Raw genomic sequence first — 23,151 nt, forward strand, 5'->3', positions numbered from 1 at the left:
GTAGAGTTAGTAAAGATCTCCATCTCCCTCTGATATGCAGATGGTGAAGATCTCTATCTCCCTTTCCTCCTGTCTCTATGGGGTTCCTTTGTTTAACCTGTGGGAAAGTGCCACACAGGCGACAGGGTTTACCTTTTTCCCAAAGCATATCAGGGGAAACTGAGGTACGGCTTGTTAATTATTGCAAACCTCTAATACTATCTTTCTGGTACTCTGTTTTATCCTGGGATTTTGCTCATTAGTTGTTTATAGGAGTTTGGTTGTCCCCTCCTTTTCCCAGGTGTTTGAAACCAACAGGCTTTTCTCCCAGACAGTTCACCTCTGTAGTTTTTTATACTCCTTTCATTGTCTCACACTGCTTTTGCCTTGGGAAAGGTCAGCCCGGGAAGAACTTTCCCAGTTGGTCTTTCCCAGCCAAAACAGGGCTGGGGCCTCATGAACGGGGTGCAGACCAGCTCCAAAGTGCCCTGGGGAGGGGGTCAGGAAGGGTGACAAAATCTTCAATGGCTCCCCAAAACTGAGCTTTCCTGGCCTGCCCAGTGAATGCAGCCCTTCAGCTAACTGTCCTCTGCAGGCCTGAGGAAACGCTGTATCATTAAATCTCCAGGGCCTCCACCTCTCTCCAGGGAGAGTTGAAACAATAGCTGCCCTCAAACCTGGGATCCAGGGATCTGAATTAATTAGTCAAAAGCCATGATCAGTGATTGATTGTGTCCACCCCCGTTCTTGGGGAGGAGGATGTTTATGTCCCTTTCTGTCACCAGCAGCTAGCCAGATACTGGACCCCATGGCTGCCCGCCATGGAAGTGTGGGTATGGGTGCTGGTAGCCACCGTACAGAGAGAATCATTCACTGTTCTTTACAATAATTTATCAGCCTTTTCTTCTGCTCTTTCCTGGGTACTGTACAACGTTCTTCTGGCCTCTGGAGTTTCAAAATAGTTGTTTCAGGCAGTCCTGTCCTGTTTAATAGCTATTCTGGTGGCAAAAAAAAAGGACATGGATTCCAGAGCCTTCAGAAGGAACACAGACATGTTCACACCTTGATTTAGCCCAGTGAGGCACTTTCATACTTCTGACATTCAGAATGAAAAAATGTTTGTGTTGTTTTAAGCCAATAAACTTGTAGTAATTTCTTTCAGCATCAGTAGGAAATTAACACACCAAATATGTTTAGGCTAATCCAAGCTCTTCAATCTCAGAGTGTGAATCTCTTTGGATCATTGATGTATCTCCAGGGCTTGGACATTGTAAATGAAGTGTGTTGATAGCTTGCTCAAAGAAGCCCCTCAGGAATGGGACACTGCCGATTGGGGTCAGGAAGTGTCTCACGTGTCCAAAACGTCTCCAGAGAGCCTGGTGCTCTGAGCCCCACCCTGGGGAAATAGGAGCCAGGCTCACGGGGAGGGGCTGTTCTCCTTCCTGCGGGGCTGATGTCACACCCTTGTGATGAGTAGGACCAGCCTCCCAGTGGCCACATCCTTTGTGTCTGTCTGTCCCACCAGACGCCGAGGTCTTATCCGTTTGCACAGCTGGACCTAGAGGAAGGAGACGCCATGACCCCCATGCTCACAGCCCTGCTTTGTCTCGGTGAGGTCTGAGAGGGGGAGGGGAAGCACCAGTCTGGGAGGGACCCCTCCCCTCCCAGGCCCTGGCTGCCAAAAGACCCCAGGGCTTGGAGGCTCAAGAGGTGGAGAGAGGCTGCTCAGGCTTCAGGGTGCAAACCTCTCATGTGCAACTCTCTTTCAGGATTGAGTTTGGCTCAGAGGACCTCGGCACAAGAAGGTGAGTTGACCCCAGAATTTTCAGCCTCATTGATCTGGGACAATGGTGTCACACAGTGACCCCAGAAACCTAGGAAGGAAGTTGGGGTTCTGCAGAGGATCCAGCCCCTCACGTCCATGCTCGTCTCCCCCAGGTGCGTCCAAGAAGCCGTCCCTCCTGGCCCAACCGAGCCCTGTTGTGACCTGGGGAAAGAACATGACGCTCCAGTGTCGCTCTAAAACCAACTACGTCAGATTCTTTCTGTCCAAGGTTGGGGGAGATAACGTCACCAAGGACCTTGAACAGCAGGATGGGCCCTATCAGGCCGACTTTCCCCTTGTTCGAGTGAACCGCAGCCACGGGGGCCGGTACAGATGCTATGGTGAACTCAAGGACTCCTCCCAGTGGTCGGCCCCCAGTGAGCCTGTGGACGTCTTCATTGCAGGTGAGGTGGTCCCAGCCAGGTCCATCCAGGACCCTGATTCTTCACAGGCTCTGCTTGTGGGATGCCAGGGTGAGATGGTTGGGAGCTCAGAGTATGGCGCTACAAGAGAGGAGGAGAGACAGACAGAGAGGGTGGGAGGAAGAGAGACAGTGAGGTCCTTAGGGAGAAGCCCTGGTGGAATCTCAGTCCAGAGCCCAGGCGGAGGCTGGCAGCCCCTCACCCACCTTCTTCTCTCTAGGAGAGCTCCCTTCCTCACCCATCCTCTCTGCCCTGCCGGGTCCCTCGGTCTACGTGGGAGAGAAAGTGACCTTCCGGTGTCGCTCTGAGAACCAGTTTGATATATTCCTCCTATACAAGGAGGGGGGAGCTGATCCCCCCCTGCGCAGTGAATCCCAGCACCAAGATGACCTGTACTTGGGCAACTTCACCATGAACTCTGTGACTTCAGCCGACGGGGGCATCTACAGGTGCTACAGCTCACGGAACAGCACGCCATACCTGATGTCTGAGTCCAGTGCCTTCCTGAAGCTTGTGGTCTCAGGTGAGGAGCTCCTGCCTGCACCCCTCTGTGCTGATGGTCAGTTTAGGGCCTCAGAGCAACTGTGGGGCTTCTTGGGATGAGGGGAGCACAGAGGACGTTTCTTCAGGAGGACCCAGTCCATCTGATGGTGGGCATAGCCAAGAGCATCACATCCCCAAGTATTAGTCAGGGCTGCAGGTAGGAGAGGGCGGGAGCCAGACTGGGAAGAACAGGAAGAAACACGACCAGACTGGGAGGGGCAGGCAGAGAACCCCACACCCGCTCACCTGCTCCTGTCTCTTCTCAGCCTTGGGACTTCTGGGGGTCAGAGGAGAAGGAGATGTTCGAGGTCTGAGGCAGAAGGAGGGACCGCGGTTGCTGAGCTGAAGAGGGTGGAGGTCTGTTCCCACCTCCCAGTCCAGAGGGTCCAGCCTGCAGAGCGATAACAGGGGGGTGCTGAGTCTTGGGGACCGCAGGCGGAGGGGTCCCCTGGGAGGCTGGAGCTAGTCTGTGTTGCCTCAGCCCCTCCTTCGGCATTTTGTTTTGATATTTCTATTGTCATAGTATCATTTGTTCATTTCATAATCCTTCGTTGTTCCAGAAAAGATTTCAATTTTACCTGTACCAGACACTGCATTTCTCCCTGGAAATCTTTCTTTGCATCCACGGCTTCCCTCTGCTAACGTGATAGTATCTCATTGTGCTGATCTTCCCTCATTTCTCTTTTTTCCACTTTTTCCCAAATTTTTCTTGCATTTTATTCATGTACACTTTTAAACATTTAATTTGAATTATTTGGACTTACAATTTAAAAATAAGCAATTGTATTTATATCTTCCTTTGGAAAAGCTTCAATTTATACTTTTGTTGTGGAGAATTCCTTTCCTGATATTTACTTTTCATATCAAATATATTTTTCAAATGGCATTTATTAAAAAGTGGAAAATAATTTTGAGGTTATTTCTAAAAATCATGTACATTCACAGTTAAATATAAGAATTGCTTCAAATTATTTATTATTGCTTAAGTAAGATCTTTGCTTCTTTTTTATTTTTATAAATAATAGCAAAATGTTAGTGATAAAGCCACTCATTTGGGGGTATTAATTTTTTTTTATTTTCCTACTTCATAAGGTCTTTTTTTTTTTTTAAGATTTATTTATTTATTTATTTATTTATTTCTCTCCCCTTCCCCCACCTCCACCCCAGTTGTCTGTTCTCTGTGTCTATTTTGCTGCATCTTCTTTTGTCCGATTCTGTTGTTGTCAGCGGCACGGGAACCTGTGTTTCTTTTTGTTGCTTCATCTTTTGCTGCGTCATCTCTCCGTGCGTGCAGCACCATTCCTGGGCAGGCTGCACTTTCTTTTGCGCTGGCTCTCCTTGCACGTGGGGCTCCCCTACGCAGGGGACACCCCTGCGTGGCACGGCACTCCTTATGTGCATCAGCACTGCACATGGGCCAGCTCCACACGGGTCAAAGAGGCCCGGGGTTTGAACCACGGACCTCCCATGTGGTAGATAGAAGCTCTATCCACTGGGCCAAGTCCGCCGCCTTCATAAGGCCTTTGACTCAACAGTTTTTCAATTGAGCACTTGCAATTTACTGATAAAATTACATCAACTAAAAGAAAAGAGAAATTTCACTTCTTTGTTTCCAAATTGTGTACCTTTTTCTCTCCTTTCAAATATCATATGACTATGATAATGGAGCAAAATATTCCTGAGCTTCACTTTCATAAAGCAGCTTTAATTTTACCCACATTATCTGAAGGCAAACACTGAAAAATTGTATTTTATAGCTATAGCCATATTGACCTATGCATAAATCTGGTTTTCTGCTACAACAGTGTTTTATTGGGAATGGGTTATTTTCGTGAAAAGCTTGTATGTCCTGAAGAATGATGTTTTCTTTGATTTTTTTGTCACTGGATCATATGCTTTCATTTACAGGAGAATGGAGTTCCTTTTAAATAGAGACAAAATGATAATTCTTCCCTCCTTGACAACAGCAGTTTCCAGAATTCTTCCCCCACAAAAAGAGGGAAAGAAAGATGATAGCTTCTGTCCTCTGTTCTCTCCTTCCTGGCCTGTCTACTGAGCTCCAGTTCCCCTTCTCATGTGCCCCTTCTCCTCACACACTGATTCTTTCTTACTGGACAACAGGCTGGGACCTTCCCTGGGCATCTGGTATACCTATAGCCTGACGCTAATTGGCTGGTTCTTCACATGCTCCTCTCTGGCTTCCTCCCCTTTCAGAATCAGCTTAAATGTCTTATCCACATAGGACATTTGCTGATGACACTAATCATAACAGGCTTTTCTCCACCTTCTCTATTATTCTTCATGTAATTAATCCAGCATATAGATAGATATAGATGATTGACAGACAGATAGACAATAGATAGATGATAGATATAGATAAATAAATGAGATAGAGAGATGACAAATGGACCAAGAGACACATATATATACATATGTGTATATACATCTACCAATTTGAGAATATTCATACATGTAAGATAGTTTTCATCTGGTGTGTGTTTGCATGTTTATTATTGGCCTACTCAACTGAATTCATATTCTAAGAAAGCACAGATATTATCTTTACGATCTATTTACTTAAAACTACCATTTGTAAGAAAATATACGTGCATATATATGTGTATATACATATGCATGTATATATGGGGATATATATGTTTATGTATGTCCCGTTGTAGGCTTTCCTAACTATATGAAGAATTAATTTATGAAAGAGTAAATGGATGATGGAACAGCGGATAAAGGTTAAAATATCAACCCAAAAAGGTGGGCAGGGGGAGCCACTAATAGAGTGAAGGGGATAAAACCCCAGGCTTTCACTCCTGTGGGCTCCTGAAACTCAGGGCCACCTGACAATCTAACTCCTCATCCATGGACCCTGGTCCTCTGTGGATGAACAAATGAAACTTTCATCTTCAAGACATTCAGCTCACATTGCCCTCTGTGCCCGACAGCATAGAATGCATACAAAAGCTCAATTCTTTCTGATTTGGGGGGAAACTCTTAGTGTTCTCACTGAATGTGAGCTCTTGGGACATGTTCCACTGAGTCTCCAAAGCCAAATCTGAGTTCAAAGATCACAGGGAACCTGGAAGAATCAAATGAGAACAGATGGAACCCAGCCACAGCAGGGGAACAGTTTCTTAAGAAACCACATCAAAGTCACTTCCTGAAAGCAAAGGGATGTAAGAACACAGGACCAAGGGAAAGGTTCTCTTCAGCTTCTCTTTTTTGTTGTTGTTCTCAAAAGTCTTTAAATCACCAGCCTACCACAATACAAGCCAGACCCTAAGAGTGGTGAAAAAAGGGAAATTCTCACTGAAGGGGTGGGGACACACAGGCACATGACCTGTCAAGGGGCAGTGGGTGGCTGGATGGACATGAGAGCTCCTAGGGTGGTATCAGCCTCATTAACATATGTAACCCCTTTGTCCATAATTCCTACCCTCATTTGCAGAAGTATCCATAGAGGGGAAGGAGAACCTCATCAGAATGATCTTGGCTGGATTCAGCTTGGTGGGAGTTGGGGTGCTGCTATTTCATATTTGGCACAGACAGAGGACCAAAGAGACAACCAGGATGTAATCGCAGGAGGGAACAAATTCGCTGCTCAGTAAGCATCTGATGCACCCAGTGGTTCTGGAAGAAAACTGTGTGAACTGTCTGATGGGAATCTCATAGGGGAGTGTGCATTGTTTGGGTACAGGGGCATGTCTAGTGTGTTCCCTGTAAACGACTCTTCTACCATTAAATCGTGTTTCTATCCCTTCACCGTGGTTGACTTTCCTTGACGGGATCCCCTTCCATCCTCATCCCTATAACATCAGGCTCCATCCCAGTGGGCAGGGAGGGGTCCCCACCTGGGCATGCCTTCATGCTCTGGCCCGTTTCCAGGTAATACATGTTTCTTTCTTTCTAATTAGAATATTCCATGATTGCATTATTGATTTACTGTTTCATCAGCTCACATCATGAACCATGGTCGCAATAACTGTATAAATGAGCTAAAGTCCAATGCCAGCCTGGACAGGATAAATCCTAAATGATGCCATAAAACCATCTCTGGACCCCACGATCCCTTCACTCTTCATCAGATACTACCTGGAAGTTTCCCCCAAAATAGTAGCACTGTGCACAACACTTTGTGCTTGAATGGACAGCCTAGTGGCATGATGTAAATCAGCTCTCTGAAAATGCATGTTTTTAAACAGCCCTTGATTGTGGCATTTGTCTGTTTCTGGGGTGAAACTATTTCCTTAAAGGCCAATTTCAAGTGCCAATGTGACACTTCTAAATGCAGAATTGGGAAGTGATACACAGAATCTTCTTTTGCCAGTGAGTCCGAGCCGGCGACAACACCTCTCTCTAATGATCCCAATATGCACTTCTATTTCCTTTTGTTTTACACATAATGATAATTTCTACCTCAACGTTATGGCACAGTTTTAAAATTTTATTTATTTAAATTGTGATAAAATATTCATAACAAAAATAATTTTAACTATTTTACGTGGACAATTCCATGACAATAAGTACATTGACAATATTGTGTAACTTCCACCACTATTTCTAGACTATTTTCATCATTCCAAAGTGAAACTCATTCTCATTAAGCAGCAACAACCATTCCACCACCCCTCCCACCCTGGTAACTGCTATTCTGTTACCTGAATCTATGAATTCACTTGTTCTAAGTATTTCCTTCTGTGTCTGGTTTTTGTTGTTGTTGTTGTTGTTGTTGTTGTTTTTTAATTGATTTTGTAAAAATATTACATTAAAAAAACAATATGAGGTCCCATTCAACCCCACCACCCCCACCCCAACACTCCCCCCCCCCAGCAACACTCACTCCCATCATCATGATACATCCATTGCATTTGGTAAGTACATCTCTGGGCACCTCTGCACCTCATGGTCAATGGTCCACATCATGGCCCATACTCTCCCACATTCCATCCAGTGGGCCCTGGGAGGATTTACAATGTCCGGTGATTGCCCCTGCAGCACCATCCAGGGCAACTCTAAGTCCCAAAGGCGCCTCCACATCTCATCTCTTCCTGCCATTCCCCATACCCATATCAGCCACCATGTCCACTTTTCCCACTCCCCTTCAATGCTACCTTTTCTCTGTGGACCTTGGATTGGTTATGTCCGTGGCATCTCTATGTCAAGAGAAGGCTCAGATTCCACATGGATACTGGATGCAATCCTCCTGCTTTCAGTTGTAGGCACTCTAGGCTCCATGGTGTGGTGGTTGTCCTTCTTCAACTCCCTCTTAGCTGAGTGAGGTGAGTCCAATAAATCAGATTGTAGGAGCAGAAGTCTGTTGAGGCTCCGGGCCTGGCTATCATATTGTCAGTCCAGAGATTCAAATCCCCTAAATATATCTTAAACACCAACACCAACTACAATTCCAGTAAAGTAGCATGAAAGTCTAATGAAAAGAGATTCCATCTGAATCCAGTTTCATCACGCAGAAACACCAGCTCCAAAGAAGGGCCATCTGACATGGCAGTGAACCTCATCTGCCATGACCATAGAGCCCGTGGGTCTCTTTAGCCCTCAAAGGAACCAATACCTGGGGTTGTATCTACTTCATCTGTCTCTTAGATTCCGCTCAGTTGTGCATAAGGGCAATCCTTCTGACAGCCTCCAGACTCTTTTTTAGAGACTCGTAGCCATATAAACTCATTTCTCCTTTCCATTTCCCCCTTACATTAGGTCAAACAGCATTTTAAAGTCATGTTGTTATATGTAGACAGGGATATTCTGCTAGATCCGCAGTGAACCTTCAATTCAAGGTCATTTTCCAGTTGCATCATCAGTTGGTACTTGATAGTGATCCCTCGGTGCCAGGGAGGCTCATCCCCGGGTGTCAATGTCCCACGCTGGGGGGAAGGCATTGCATTTACATGTTGAGTTTGGCTTCGAGACTGGCCACATTTGAGTAACATAAAGGCTGTCAGGAGGAAATTCCCAGGCACAGTGCTGCTCTAGGCCTTGTTCTTATTTCAGGCATATAGGCTCACAAGCATAATCATTAGTATCATGCTCTCACTGTTGGACCCTCATTCCTTCCTGGTCCTTACTGTTGCACCTGGGGGACTGCTGCTGCTCCCCTAGTGACCACGACAGAGCACCCCCAGCCAGGAACCCAGTATCCCCCCCCCAGCTGTAGTTTTTAATTGTTGCCACTATGAGTATATCCAAACATTACCATGCACCCTGGATATATGCCCTGTATAGCTCCCTGTCAGCCATATATCACCTGTCAATAGTATCCTATACCAGTATTCCTCCACTGCCATTGTTGAACCACTCTGTGATCCAAAACTTTCTGAAAATTGAAGCCCAATATAATGTCAGGTTCCCTTACTAGTAAGATGGCATATAGCGATGGGTTTAAAGGTTAGATATAGAATACGTGTTGACTTGGAAAAATTCTACATCCTATCTTTTTCTTTTTTTTTTTCCCTAATTATTGAACTTCTCTTCACAAGAGCCATAGACCACAGTAATTCATATATACAATATGCAGTACTCCCACACATCCACCGTAAAACCTTTTCCCTTCCACAGTGATATTCTTATACCTTATTCATATCATATTTACTTACAGTGATGTAGAGACTCTGTGACAATAGCTTTCAAACAAGATGACATCTGTGCTTACATTGTGGTCCATACTTTAGGATATACAGTTTTCTAAATTTTTAGTTATCCTATGTTTTACATTATGGTTTACATTATTAGTATGTCGTCCCCTATATGTTTATGGTGTAATAGTACATGTTTTATATCCATCCTTGTGTACTCTCATGAAAGTCCTCTCTTATCCCACATTTACTTTGGTTCCACACATTTAACATCCATTTTCCCATCCCCTTGGTGCCCACAGTGACAGCCAACCTCCGTTTCCTGAGGAGCCACGTCCAGAGATACTTGCAACAGTGTTCAGGGCCTAACTTGCTCAGCTGCCCCAATGCCCTGGGAGCCACCCTTTCTCTCAAGAGATACAGTTCCCTCTATTTGCTGGCATTAGTCCTCCCCAGGATGTGGGTCCACCCCCACTCTCACTACTTGGGTTTCTACCCCATGGTGTCACCCACTCTGGCAGAATGAGCATTTAGACATTCCCCAGGAGCCCGTCCTGCATCAGACCCTCCCCTCCGAGCATTCTAAACAGGTAACCCTCTTTATTATATTTTGATATGATTTTCTCGGCATTTTACTCTCCACCAACACCTGACCCTCTCCTGTGTTCGTATGCTACCCCTCCCTCCCCCTACTTTTGGGCAACGTTACCCATCCGTCCCTCCCCAGCCACCCTCAAACCCGCAAAGCCCCAACCAAAGGCAACCCCTTGCCCCCCTTTTATCTCTTCTTTGTGTTCATACTTACCACCATCTCGTCTTAAATTCCACCCCTGCAGACATCGGCTCATGTCCTTCCTCCACCCTCCGATTTCCTGTAAGCCTATCGTTCAGTCTCTTGCTATCTAGGGCAGCTTGTTTATTACATATCATTGAGGTCATGTAGTATTTGTCCTTCAATGTCTGGGTTGCTTCACTCAACATAAGGTTCTCAAGATTCATCCATGTTATCACATGTGTTTGTAGTGTGTTTGTTCTTACAGCCGAGTAGTATTCCATTGTGTGTATATACCACATTTTGTTGATCCACTCATCTGTTGATGGGCATTTGGGTTGATTCCAACTTTTGGCAATAGTGAACAATGCTGCTATGAACATTGGTGTACATATATCGGTTTGTGTCCTTGTTTTCAGTTCTGATGGGTATATACCCAGCAGTGGTATTGCTGGGTCATATGGCAAATCTATGGTTAGTTTTTTTAGAAACCGCCAAACTGTCCTCCAGAATGGTTGGATCCTTCTGCATTCCCACCAGCAGTGGATGAGTGTTCCCCTTCCTTCACATCCTCTCCAGCATTTGTATTCTTCTGTTTTTTTCATAGCTGCCAATCTTATGGGAGTAAGATGGTTTCTCATTGTGGTTTTGATTTGCATTTCCCTGATAACTAGAGATTTGGAGCATTTTTTCATGTGCTTTTTAGCCATTTGTACTTCATCTTTGGAGAAGTGTCTGTTTAAATCTTTTTCCCATTTTTTAAATGGGTTGTTTATCTTTTTATTTTCAAGTTATGCAAGTTATAAGTTTCTTATCAGATATATGGTTGCCAAATATTTTCTCCCACTGTGTGGGCTCCCTTTTTACTTTCTTGACAAACTCCTTTGAGGTGCAGAAGGCTTTAATTTTGAGGAAGTCCCATTTATCTATCAGTTCTTTTGCTGCTCGTGCTTTTGGTGTGATATTCATGAAGCCATTTCCTATTACAAGGTCCTGTAGATGTTTCCCTACACTACTTTCCAAGGTTTTTATGGTCTTGGCTCTTATATTTAGGTCTTTGATCCATCTTGAGTTGATCTTTGTATAAGGTGTGAGATGGTAATCCTCTTTCATTCTTCTACATATGGATATCCAGTTCTCCAGGCACCATTTGTTGAATAGGCCACTCTCTCCCAGTTGAAAGGGTTTGGTGGCTTTATTGAATATTATATGGCTATATATGTGAGGTTCTATATCAGAGCTTTCAATTCGATTCCATTGGTCTGTGTGTCTCTCCTTATGCCAATACCATGCTGTTTTCACTACTGTAGCTTTGTAGTATGTTTTGAAGTCAGGTAGTGTGATTCCCCTGATTTCGTTTTTCTTTTTCAATATGTCTTTGGCTATTCGGGGCCTCTTTCCTTTCCAAATAAATTTCATAATTAGTTTTTCTAGTTCCTTAAAGAAGGCTGTGTTGATTTTTATTGGGATTGTATTGAATATGTAGATCAGTTTTGGTAGGATAGACATCTTAATAATATTCAGTCTTCCTATCCATGAACAAGGAATATTCTTCCATTTATTTAGGTCTTCTTTGATTTCCTTGAACAGTCTTGTATAGTTCTCGGTGTATAAGTTTTTTTACCTCTTTAGTTAAATATATTCCTAAGTATTTGATTTTTTTACTTACTATTGTGAATGGTATTTGTTTCTTGATTTCCTCCTGATCTTGCTCATTATTGGTGTACAGAAATGCTACTGATTTTTGCGCATTGATCTTATAACCTGTGACTTTACTAAACTCATTTGTGAGTTCTAGAAGCTTTGTTGTAGATCTCTCAGGGTTTTCTATGCATAGGATCATGTCATCTGCAAATAATGAAATTTTGACTTCTTCCTTTCCAATTTGAATGCCTTTCATATCTGGTTCTTGCCTCAGTGCTCGAGCAAGTACTTCTAAGACAATGTTAAATAGGAGCACAGACAATGGGCATCCTTGTCTTGTTCCTGAGTTTAGAGGGAAGGATTTTAGGATTTCTCCATTGTAAACAATGTTGGCTGTAGGTTTTTCATATATACTCTTTATCATGTTCAAAAAATTTCCTTGTATTCCGATCTTTTGGAGTGTTTTTATCAAGAAAGGGTGCTGTATTTTGTCAAATGCTTTTTCTGCATCTATAGATATAGTCATGTGATTTTTTCCCCTTCAGTCTGTTTATATGGTGTATTACATTGATAGATTTTCTTACGTTGAACCATCCTTGCATACCTGGAATAAATCCCACTTGGTCGTGGTGTATAATTCGTTTAATGTGTTGTTGAATACGATTAGCAAGTTGTTTTTTTTTTTAAGATTTATTTATTTATTTCTCCTCCCCACCCCCATTGTTTTGGGCTTGTGGTCTGCTCTCTGTGTCCATTTGTTGTGCGTCTTCTGTGTCTGCTTGTCTTCTCTTTAGGTGGCACCAGGCTAATCCTGGGACCTTCTGGAGCAGGAGATAGGTGATCATTCTCTTGCACCACCTCAGTTCCCTGTTTTGTTTTATTGTCTCTCCTCTTGTGTGTGTGTCTCTCTCTCTTTTTTTCCTTTGGTTGTATCATCTTGCTGTGCCAGCTCTTCATTTGGGCCAGCACTTCAGGTGGGTCAGCTCTCAGCCCAGGCCAGCTCACCACACAGGCCATCTTGCCTTCACCAGGAGACCCCAGGTATCAAATCCTGGAACTCCCATATGGTAGATGGGAGCCCAATCACTTGAGCCACATCTGGTTCCCTGTGTCTGGCTTTTGTCTTCAAAGATAATCCATGCTGTAGCATGTACCAGCTTTCAGTCTTTTCTGTGGCTGAATACTATGCCATTGTATGGATAAATCATATTTTCTATGTCCATTCATCTGTTGATGGACACGTGGGTTGCTTCCAATATTTAGCTATTATACATAATACTTCAATTGTCACTGGTGTATAAATATCTGCCTGAGTTTCTGCTACCAATTCTTTTGGGTACATATCTGAAAATGGGATGGCTGGGTCATATTGTTAATTCTATATTTAATTTTCTGAGGAACCGCCACCTTTTTTTTCATGGCAGCTGCACCATTTTACGTTCCCACCAACAGTGTATGAGGGCTTCTATTTCTCTGCATCCTCTCCAAAACTTGCTATTTTCTGTTGTAGTTTTTTTTTAAGAATAGCTACCCTAGGGGGAGTGAAGTAGTATGTTATTGTAGTTTTCAACTGCAGTTTTCTAATGGTTAATGGTATTGAGCAACTTTTCATGTACTTACTGGCCATTCATATACCTTCTTTAGAGAAATGTCTATTTAAATTATTGGATCTCTTTAAAATTTGTTTTTCATTATTTTTTTCTTTGTAGTGATAGGTCTGTATATATTCTAAATTTAAATCTTATCAGATACGTATTTCTGAGTATTTTTTTCTTCCAATCTATAGGTTGTCTTTTTACTTTCTTAATAAGCCTTTTGATATGCAAAAGCTTTTAATTTTGATGAATGGGAAACGAACTTGGCCCAGTGGTTAGGGCGTCCATCTACCACATGGGAGGTCCGCAGTTCAAACCCCGGGCCTCCTTGACCCGTGTGGAGCTGGCCTATGCGCAGTGCTGATGCGCGCAAGGAGTGCCACGCCATGCAGGGGTGTCCCCCGCGTAGGGGAGCCCCACGTGCAAGGAGTGCACTCGTAAGGAGAGCCGCCCAGCACGAAAGAAAGTGCAGCCTGCCCAGGAATGGCGCCGCCCACACTTCCCATGCCGCTGACAGGCAACAGAAGTGGACAAAGAAACAAGACGCAGCAAATAGACACAGAGAACAGACAACCGGGGGAGGGGGGGAATTAAATAAATAAATAAATCTTTAAAAAAATTTTTTTTTGATGAAGTCCTTTTTATCTATTTTTTTCTCTTATTGCTGATACTTTGAGTGTAAAATCTAAAAATCCATTGCCTGGTACAATGTTCTGAAGATAACTTCCTGAGGTTTTCTTTTAAGAGTTTTATAGTATTAGTATTTATATTTAGGTCATTGATTCATTTTTAATTAATTTTTGTAAAAATGGTGAGAGGTAGATATAAATCAACTGAACAAACCCATCAAGATAAAATGATGACCAGACAGCAAAAAAAAATTACAAACCATACCAATAATCAAGAAGACATGGCCCAGTCCAATGAAAAAACTAAAAACCAGGAAGAGGAGCAGAATATTGGGCAAGTGATCAAAGCTCTCCAAACAAATATCATGGACCACTTAATGAAGTGAAGGAAGAGAGTAAGGATATTAAGAAAATACTTGGAGAGCATATTGAAGAAATTGTAAACATACATAAAAAGATACTGGATATGATGTGATGAATGGCACAATCCAAGAAATTAAAAATACACTCTCAGCAAATAGGAAATTTGAATAGGCAGAGGAAAGAATTAATGATGTGCAAGACAGTATATCTGAAATCAGGTATTAGAATTGATAGATAAAAAGACAGAAAAAAATCCAGCACAGACTTAGGGACCTGAATGACAACACAAAATGCACAAATGTACACATTATAGGAATCCCAGAAGGAAAAGAGAAGGGAAAGGGGACAGAAGGAGTGTTGGAGGAAATAATGGCATAAAACATCCCAAACCTATTGAAGGAGATGAAAGTACATGTCCAGGAAGCACAACACACTCCAAACAGCATAAATCCCATCAGGTCTACTCCAAGACATATATTTGTCAAATTATCCAATAAAGACAAAGAGAAAATACTGAAGGCAGCAAGAGAAAAGAGAACCATCACATACAATGGAAGTGTAATAAGATTAAAGCACTGATTTCTCCTCTGAAACCATGAAGGCAAGAAGGCAGTGGAATGACATAGTCAAGGTAATAAAAGGAAAAAAAAATTTCCAGCCAAGAGTACTCTATCCAGTAAAGCTGTCATTCAAAAAATGTTGGAGAGTTCAAAATATTCACAGATGAAGAGAAATTAAGAGAGTATGCCAATAAGAAACCTGACCTTCAAGAAATACTAAAAGGAGTTCTGCAGGTTAAAGAAAAAAAAAGGAGTGACAGAGATGGAGGAGAGTGTAAGAACAACTGAAAAGACAAAAAGAGAAATAAAAACAAAATATGACATATACAAATCCAAAGAAAATATGGCTAATGTAAGTAATTCCTTGAGAGTAATAACACTGAATGTTAATGGATTAAATTCACCAGTCAAGAGACACAGATTGGCAGAATGAGTAAGGTAATATGACCCCTCTAAATGCTGTCTACAATAAACTCACCCTAGATCTAGGTATTCAAGGAAGTTGAAAGTGAATGGCTGGAAAACAATCTTACAAGCAAACAGTAATCAAAAAAAAAAGTCAGGAGTAACTATACTAATATTGGATAAAATAGACTTTTTTAAAGATATATTTTTATTTATTTCTCTCCTCTTCCCCCCATTGTTTGCTCTCTGTGACCATTCACTGTGTATTCTTCTCTGTCTGATTACATTCTTGCCCACATCACTAGGAATCTGTGTCTCTTTTTGTTATGTCATATTGCTGCATCAGCTCAGGTGTGGCACCACTCCTGGGTGGGCTGCACATTTTTCATGTGGGGCAACTCTCCTTCTGGGACACACTCCTTGCTCATGGGGCTGCCTTACATGGGGACACTCCTGCATGACACAGCACTCCTCGTGTGCAGCAGCACTGCATGTGGGCCAGCTTACCACATGGGTGAGAAGGCCCTGGGTACTGAACTCTGGACCTCCTGTATGGTAGATGGATGCTCTATCAGTTGAGCCATATCTGCTTCCCAGACAAAATAGACATTAAATGCGAAACTATTGTGAGAGTCAAAGTTGGACACTAAATATTAGTAAAAGGGGTAAACTTTCAGAAGAAAGAACAATCATAAAGATTTATGCATCTAACCAGGGTACCTCAAAAAAATGTGAGACAAACACTGGAAAAACTAAGTGGAGGAATAGTTGCCTCTACAGTTACAGTGGGTGACTTTAATACACCATTACCACCTTTAGACAGAATATCTCAAAAGAGAAAAATAAAGAACAAAGACTTTGAATAATATATTAGAGGATCTGGAATTAATAGACACATACAGAACACTACACCCAAACACAGCAGGATATACATTCTTCTCAAGTGCATGTGGATCATTCTCCAAGATAGACCACATGCTACGCTACAGAGAAAGCCTCAATGAAGTCAGAAAGATTGAAGTCATACAACATAATTTCTCTGACCACACTGGAATGAAGCTGGATGTCTGCAAGGGCCAGAGAACCAGAATAGGAACAAAGATATGGAAGTTACACAACACACTTTTAGGCAAACAGTGGGTCAGGGAGGAAATCTCAAAAGAAATCAGTAACTACTTTGAAACTAATGAAAATGGCAGCACAACATATCAAAACTTATGGGATGCAACAAAAGCAGTACTGAGAGGGAAATTTATAGCCATAAAATCATATATCAAAAAAGGAGAGCTAAATTTGAAGAACTAACTGTACACTTAGAGGAATTAGTAAAAGAACAACAAAGTAACTCCAAAGAAAAAAGAAAAAAGGAAAGAACAAAGATCAAAGCAGAACTAAATGAAATAGAAAAAAGAAAGCACTTGAAAAAATAAACAAAACCAAGAGCTGGTTCTTTGAGAAGATCGATAAAATTGACAAACCCTTGGCTAGCCTAACAAAGAAAAAAAGAGAGAAGATGCAAATACACAAAATAAGAAATAAAAAAGGAGATACCACCACTGACCCCACAGAAATAAAGACTATCATAAGACCATACTTTGAAAAACTATATTCCAACAAGAAGGACAATTTAGAGGAAATGGACCAATTCCTAGAAACACATAAGCAGCCTACATTGATGAAAGAGCCAATTGATGATCTCAACAAAGCAATCACAAGGAAGAAATAGAATCGGTCATTAAAAACTTCCCACCTAAGAAGAGCCCTGGGCCAATGGCTTCACAGGTGAATTCTACCAAACATTCCAGAAAGAACTAACACCAATCTTGCTTAAACTCTTCCAAAAAATTGACGCAGAAGGAATCCTGCCTAACTCATTTTATGATGCCACATTACTCTAATACCAAAGCCAAACAAAGACACCACAAGAAAGGAAAATTACAGACTAACCCCTCTAATGAACCTAGACGTGAAAATCCTCAACAAACTACTTGCTAATCATATTCAATAACAAATCAAATGAATTATACACCATGACCAGGTGGGTTTCATCCCTGGTATGCAAGGATGGTTCAACATAAGAAAATCATTCAATGTAATATAAACACGTCAAAAGAAAAAAAAATCACCTGATCATATCTATAGATGCAGAAAAAGCATTTGACAAAATACAGCACACTTTCCTGATAAAAACACTGCAAAAGAACTGAATAGAAGGAAACTTCCTGAACATGAGCAAGGGTATATATGAAAAACCCACAGCTAACATCATTTACAATGATGAAATCCTAAAATCGTCCATCTAAGGTCAGGAATGAGATAAGGATGCCCACTAGCACCACTCCTATTTCACAATGTGTTAGAAGTAGTTGCTCGAGCACTGAGGCAAGAAACAGATATAAAAGGCATCCAAATTGGAAAGGAAGAAGTTAAAACTTCGCTATTTGCAGATGACATGATCCTATACCTAGAAAGCCCTGAGAAATCTACAGCAAAGCTTCTAAAACTTATAAACAAATTCAGTAAAGTTGCAGGTTATAGGATCAATGTGCAAAAATCAATACCATTTCTGTACACCAATAATGAGCAGTCTGAGGAGAAAAAAAATACCATTTAAAATAGTAAATTAAAAAAATCAAATATCTAGGAATAAATTTAATTAAGATGTAAAAAACTTATGCACAGAAAACTGCACAATGCTGTTAAAGGAAATCAAAGCAGATTTGAATAAATGGGAGAATATTCCCTTTCATGGATAGGAAGACTAAATATCATTAAGATGTCTATCCTACCCAAACTGATCTACAGATTTAATATAATCCCAATAAAAATCAACAGAGCATTTTTTAATGAACTGGAAAAACTATGAAATTTACTTGGAAGGAAAAGAGGCCCTGAATAGCAGAAGACATATTGAAAAAAAAAAAAGTGCAATTGGAGGAATCTCACTACCTGACTTTAAAACATACTACAAAGCTATAGTGTTCAAAATGGCATGGTAGTGGCACAAGGATAGAGATATTGACCAATGGAACCAAATTGAGAGTTCAGATATAGATCCTTGCATGTACAGTCATCTGATATTTTACAAGGGCACCAAGCCCATTCATTGGGAGAGAATGGCCTCTTCAATAAATGGTTCTTGAAGAATTGGATATCCATATGCAAAAGAATGAGAGAGAAATACCATCTCTCACCTTATACAAAAATCAACTCAAGATGGATCAACCATCTAAATATGAGAGCCAAGACCATAAAGACGTTGGAAAACCAATGTAGGGAAGCATCTACAGGACCTTGTAATAGGAAATGGCTTCGTGAACTTCACACCCAAAGCACGAACTACAAAAGAAAAAAAAAATAGATAAATAGGACTTCCTCCAAATTAAAGCCTTTTGCACCTCAAAGGAGTTTATCAAGAAAGTGAAAAGACAGCCTACGCAATGGGAGAAAACACTTGGTAGCCATATATCTGATAGGAGCTTAATATCCAGCATATATAAAGAAATCCTATATCTCGAAAATTAAAAGACAAACAACCCATTTAAAAAACGAGCAAGAGATTTGAACAGATGCTACTCCAAAGAAGAAATACAAATGACTTAAAACACAGAAAAACATGCTCAACATCACTAGCTATTAGGGAAATGCAAATCAAAACTACAGTGAGATACCATCTTATACCCATTAAATTGGCAGCTATTAAAAAACAGAGGACCACAAGTGTTGGAGAGGATTTGGAGGAATGGGAACCCTCATCCACTACTGTTGAGAATGTAGAAGGATCCAGCCATTCTACAGAATGGTTCGGCAGTTCCTCAAAAAACTAGCTACAGATTTGCCGTATGACCCAGCAATTCCACTGCTGGGTATATACCCAGAAAAACTGAAAACAAAGACACAAAACGATATATGCACACCAGTGTTCATAGCAGCATTATTCATTCTCGCCAAAAGTTGGAATCAACCCAAATGCCCATCAACATATGAATGGATAAACAAAATGTGGTATATACATACAATGGAATACTACTCAGCTGTAAGACTGAATACAGTATTAACACATGGGATAACATGGATGAATCTTGAAGACCTTATGTTGAGTGAAGCAAGCCAGGCGTTGAAGAATAAATACTACGTGACCTCTCTGATATGAATCAAGCCAATCAAGCTGTCTCAGAGAGCTAGAGACTGGGAAATAGGCTTACAGGAAATAGGGGAGGGGAAGAGGAAGGTTGTAAGCTGATACCTACATGGACGAAATCTGTGAAAAAATGGAGTTTAGTCGTGCAGTAAAGGGATAAGATGGGGCATAGGGACTCTACTGGGTGAGGCTTTGCAGACTTGAGGAGGGCTAGGGTAGGGAGGGTGGTTCAGATGGCCCATGGAATTGGGGGAAGGGTTGGGGGTGAGCAGGCAAACATGGGAGATTGTCAGGCATGTGGTTGAAACTATAATGTTGAGAAAACTCTTTAGAAAATATAGTAAGGAAGCGTTACTTGCTTAAGGTGTGTGATGGGGGACATCTGGCACAGGTTGCACCTGTGGTAGGCTTCTAGGGAGTGTGTGAATGCTCTTTTTGTCATAGTGTGTTATATCAGTGGGTGAAGACCCATACAATAAGTGAGAATGTGTTGTACCCCCATCCTGGTGAGGCCTGATTTTCTCAAACAGGGGGAAAGGTGTCTCTTGAGAGCATGAGTGGCTCCCAGTGGGGGAGGATGACTAGTATGTCAAGCCCTCAGCTTTGTTGCAAGTATCTATGAATCTTGTCTTTCAAGCAGTGAAGCTTGGTTGTCACTGTGGGCCCTGCCAGGTGGGGGAGAGAAGATTAAAGTAGTTTGGAAGAGTGGGTAACTGGGGGGCAATTGAAGTACTCCAGAAGATCATGCAATGATGCATACAGGCCATGTTAAATGTCACCAAAAACTTATAAAAGTGTACAGTCTGAAATATAAATCATAATGTAAACCATAATGCAACCATGGTTAGTAGCTATGTTTCAATATCTGTCCCCAGTTATAGGAAACATAACATCCACATGTACAAAGATCACTGCGGGGGAAGGGGGAAAAGGGTTTGATGTTGGGTATATGGGAGTCCCCTATATTGTATACGTGTCTTTACTGTGATCTAAAACTTTTTTGAAGACAAAATTAAAAACTAAAAAAAAAGGACGTAGACACTTAAGAAGGAATGGAAGGGATTGCCTTGCCACTGTACCTACAGGACAACACCTATTACAGTGATGAAAGGCAAAACATCAGAAACAAATTTTTATGATATTTTTCATTTTTTAATGCCCCAATTTATTTTTTTGCCTTATTTTAGTTTCTCTCAATTAGTATGTATTCTAGTTCTAATCTTTAAACCTATCATTAATACTTCACTTTCCTATTAATTGAATTCTGCAATATATTAGGCTTCATTTTTTAAGAAGTTTTGGATCACAGAGGGATTCAACTATGGCAGGGGAGGAGCACTGGTGTGAGGTGTCATTGATGGGAGACACATGGTTGGGAGGGAGCTCTCCAGGGCATGTATATGGGGTATATAAAAATGTTCAGTTATTCGTTGGGTATTTTCATATTAGGTAGAGTGTACACACAACAACTTAGGGAGGGCTGAGTTCCTAGCCAGGGGAGATCTATCACAACCCACAATGGAACAGCAACAGTCCCCCAAGTGCAAGGGCAGAGACCAGAGAAGAAGGATGGTCCAATGATGGGCCCTTGATACTGATGACTATGTTTATAAGCCTGTGTGTTTGAAATTTCAACTAAGCCTAGAGCTGCAGGGTGCCTAAGATTTGCCTCCAGAGCACCTCTATGTTGCTCAAATGTGGCCACTCTCTAGGCCAAACTCAGCATGTAAATGCATTACCTTCCCACCAGCATGGGACATGACTCCTATGGATGAGCTTCCCTGGTGCCAAGGGATTACTGCCAATCACCAGCTGCTGACGCAACTAGAAAAAGACTTCGAATAAAAGGGGGAAATGGTAAAGACAAATGAACTTATATGGCTAAGAGACTTCAAAATGAATTGGGTTCAGAGCCATGTCAGTTGGCTCTTCTTTGGAGTTTGTGTTTCTGTGTGATGGAGCTGGACTCAGATGTGATTTTTTTCACAAGTCTCTCCTGTTACTTTTACCAGAACTGTAGTTGGTGCTGGAGTTTAATATATACTCAGGGGATCTGAATCTCTGGACTGACCATATGATAGCCAGGCCCTGAGCCTCAACAGACTTCAGCTCCAATACGCTGGTTTATTGGACTTACCCCACTCAGCTAACATGGAGTTGAAGAAGGTCAACCACCACTCCATTGAGCCAAGAGTGCTTACAACTGAAAGCAGAAGGATTGCATCTAGCATCCATGTGGAATCTAAGTCCCCTCTTGAAATAGATGTGGAGTGGACACAACCATTCCAAGGTACACAGGATGGAGGAATAGAATATGGATTAGAATGGATTTACTGATATTCTATTCATGAACTATTGTGATTAGTAATCGAAGAAAAAGTAGCATTGGTGTGGAGAAAGTGGCCATGGTGGCTGCTGGGTGTGGGAAATGGGAGGAAGAGATGAGATGTGGAGGTGTTTTCAGGCCTTGGAGTTGCCCTGGTTGGTGTTGCAGGGACAGTTACAGGACATTGTATGTCCTCCCATGGCCCACTGGGTGGAACATGGGAGAGTGTGGGCTATGATGTGGACCATTGACCAGAAGGTGCAGTGGTGCTCAGAGATGTATTCACCAAATGCAATGAATGTGTCATGATGATGGAGGAGAATGTTGCTATGGGGGGAGGAGTGGGGGGAGGGGGGTGGGGGGTATATGGGGACCTCATATTTTTTTAATGTAATATTAAAATAAATAAAGACAAAAAAATTTAAAAATTTTAAAAAATGAATTGGGAGGTCATCCCGGGGTCACATTTTCACACGTCTCAGGATCGCAGAGACAGCCAAAGTAGATACAACCCCAGGTACTGATGCTCCTGAGGACTACAGGGATACACAGTGTCTACAGTCATGGCAGAAGGCTCTAGGTTCATTGCCCTGCCAGTGGGCCCAACTTTGGAATTTGTGCTCCTGATTGTGATGGATTTGGACTCAGATGTGACCTTTCTAAACATGCCTCTTCTGTCATTTTTATTGAAACTGTGTTTGACACTGGGGTTTGTATATACTCAGAAGACTTGAATCTCTCGTCTGTCCATGTGCCAGCTGGGCCCTGAGCCTCAGTAGAGTTGCACTCCTACTCCAGTTCATTGGACTTACCCAGGTCAGCTAACAGGGAGTTGAAGACGGTCAATCACCGTACCAGGGAAACGAGAGTGTCTACAACTGCAATCAGGAGAATCACATCCTGCAGCCATGTGGGTTCTAAGTCTCCCCTTCATTTAGAGGTAGAGGGGACATCACCATCCCAGGGCCCACAGGAGAGAGGAATAAAATATGGATTAGATTAGTGGGCTTACTGGTATTCTGCTATAGAACTATTGTGATTCTAGCAATGGAAGAAATTCTATCATTGATGTGGAGACAGTGGCCATGGGAGTTGTCGAGGACAGGCAGAGGGAAGAATAGGTGTGATGTGGGGACATTTTTGGGACTTGGAGTTGTCCTGAATGATAATTTAGGGACAGATGCAGGACATTATATATCCTGTCAATAAATGTTTGATCTAACATGCACACATATTTTTAAAAATTGTATTATATTTTTGTATAAAAATGAATGGTGTTATGGCTGTATATATGTATAAATATATATAAACATAAATATATGTGTGTGTGTTAGCTAAAGGGGTGCTGATG

At 41.9% G+C, this 23,151-nt stretch overlaps 1 pseudogene; it reads left to right on the forward strand.

Moving 5' to 3' along the window:
* The first annotated feature begins 1,467 nt into the window (after positions 1-1,467).
* Positions 1,468-23,151, forward strand: part of LOC101413127 (leukocyte immunoglobulin-like receptor subfamily A member 6) — a 30,980-nt pseudogene continuing 9,296 nt past the window's right edge.

Source organism: Dasypus novemcinctus, chromosome 18, assembly GCF_030445035.2.
Source record: "Dasypus novemcinctus isolate mDasNov1 chromosome 18, mDasNov1.1.hap2, whole genome shotgun sequence".
Lineage (NCBI taxonomy): Eukaryota > Metazoa > Chordata > Mammalia > Cingulata > Dasypodidae > Dasypus > Dasypus novemcinctus.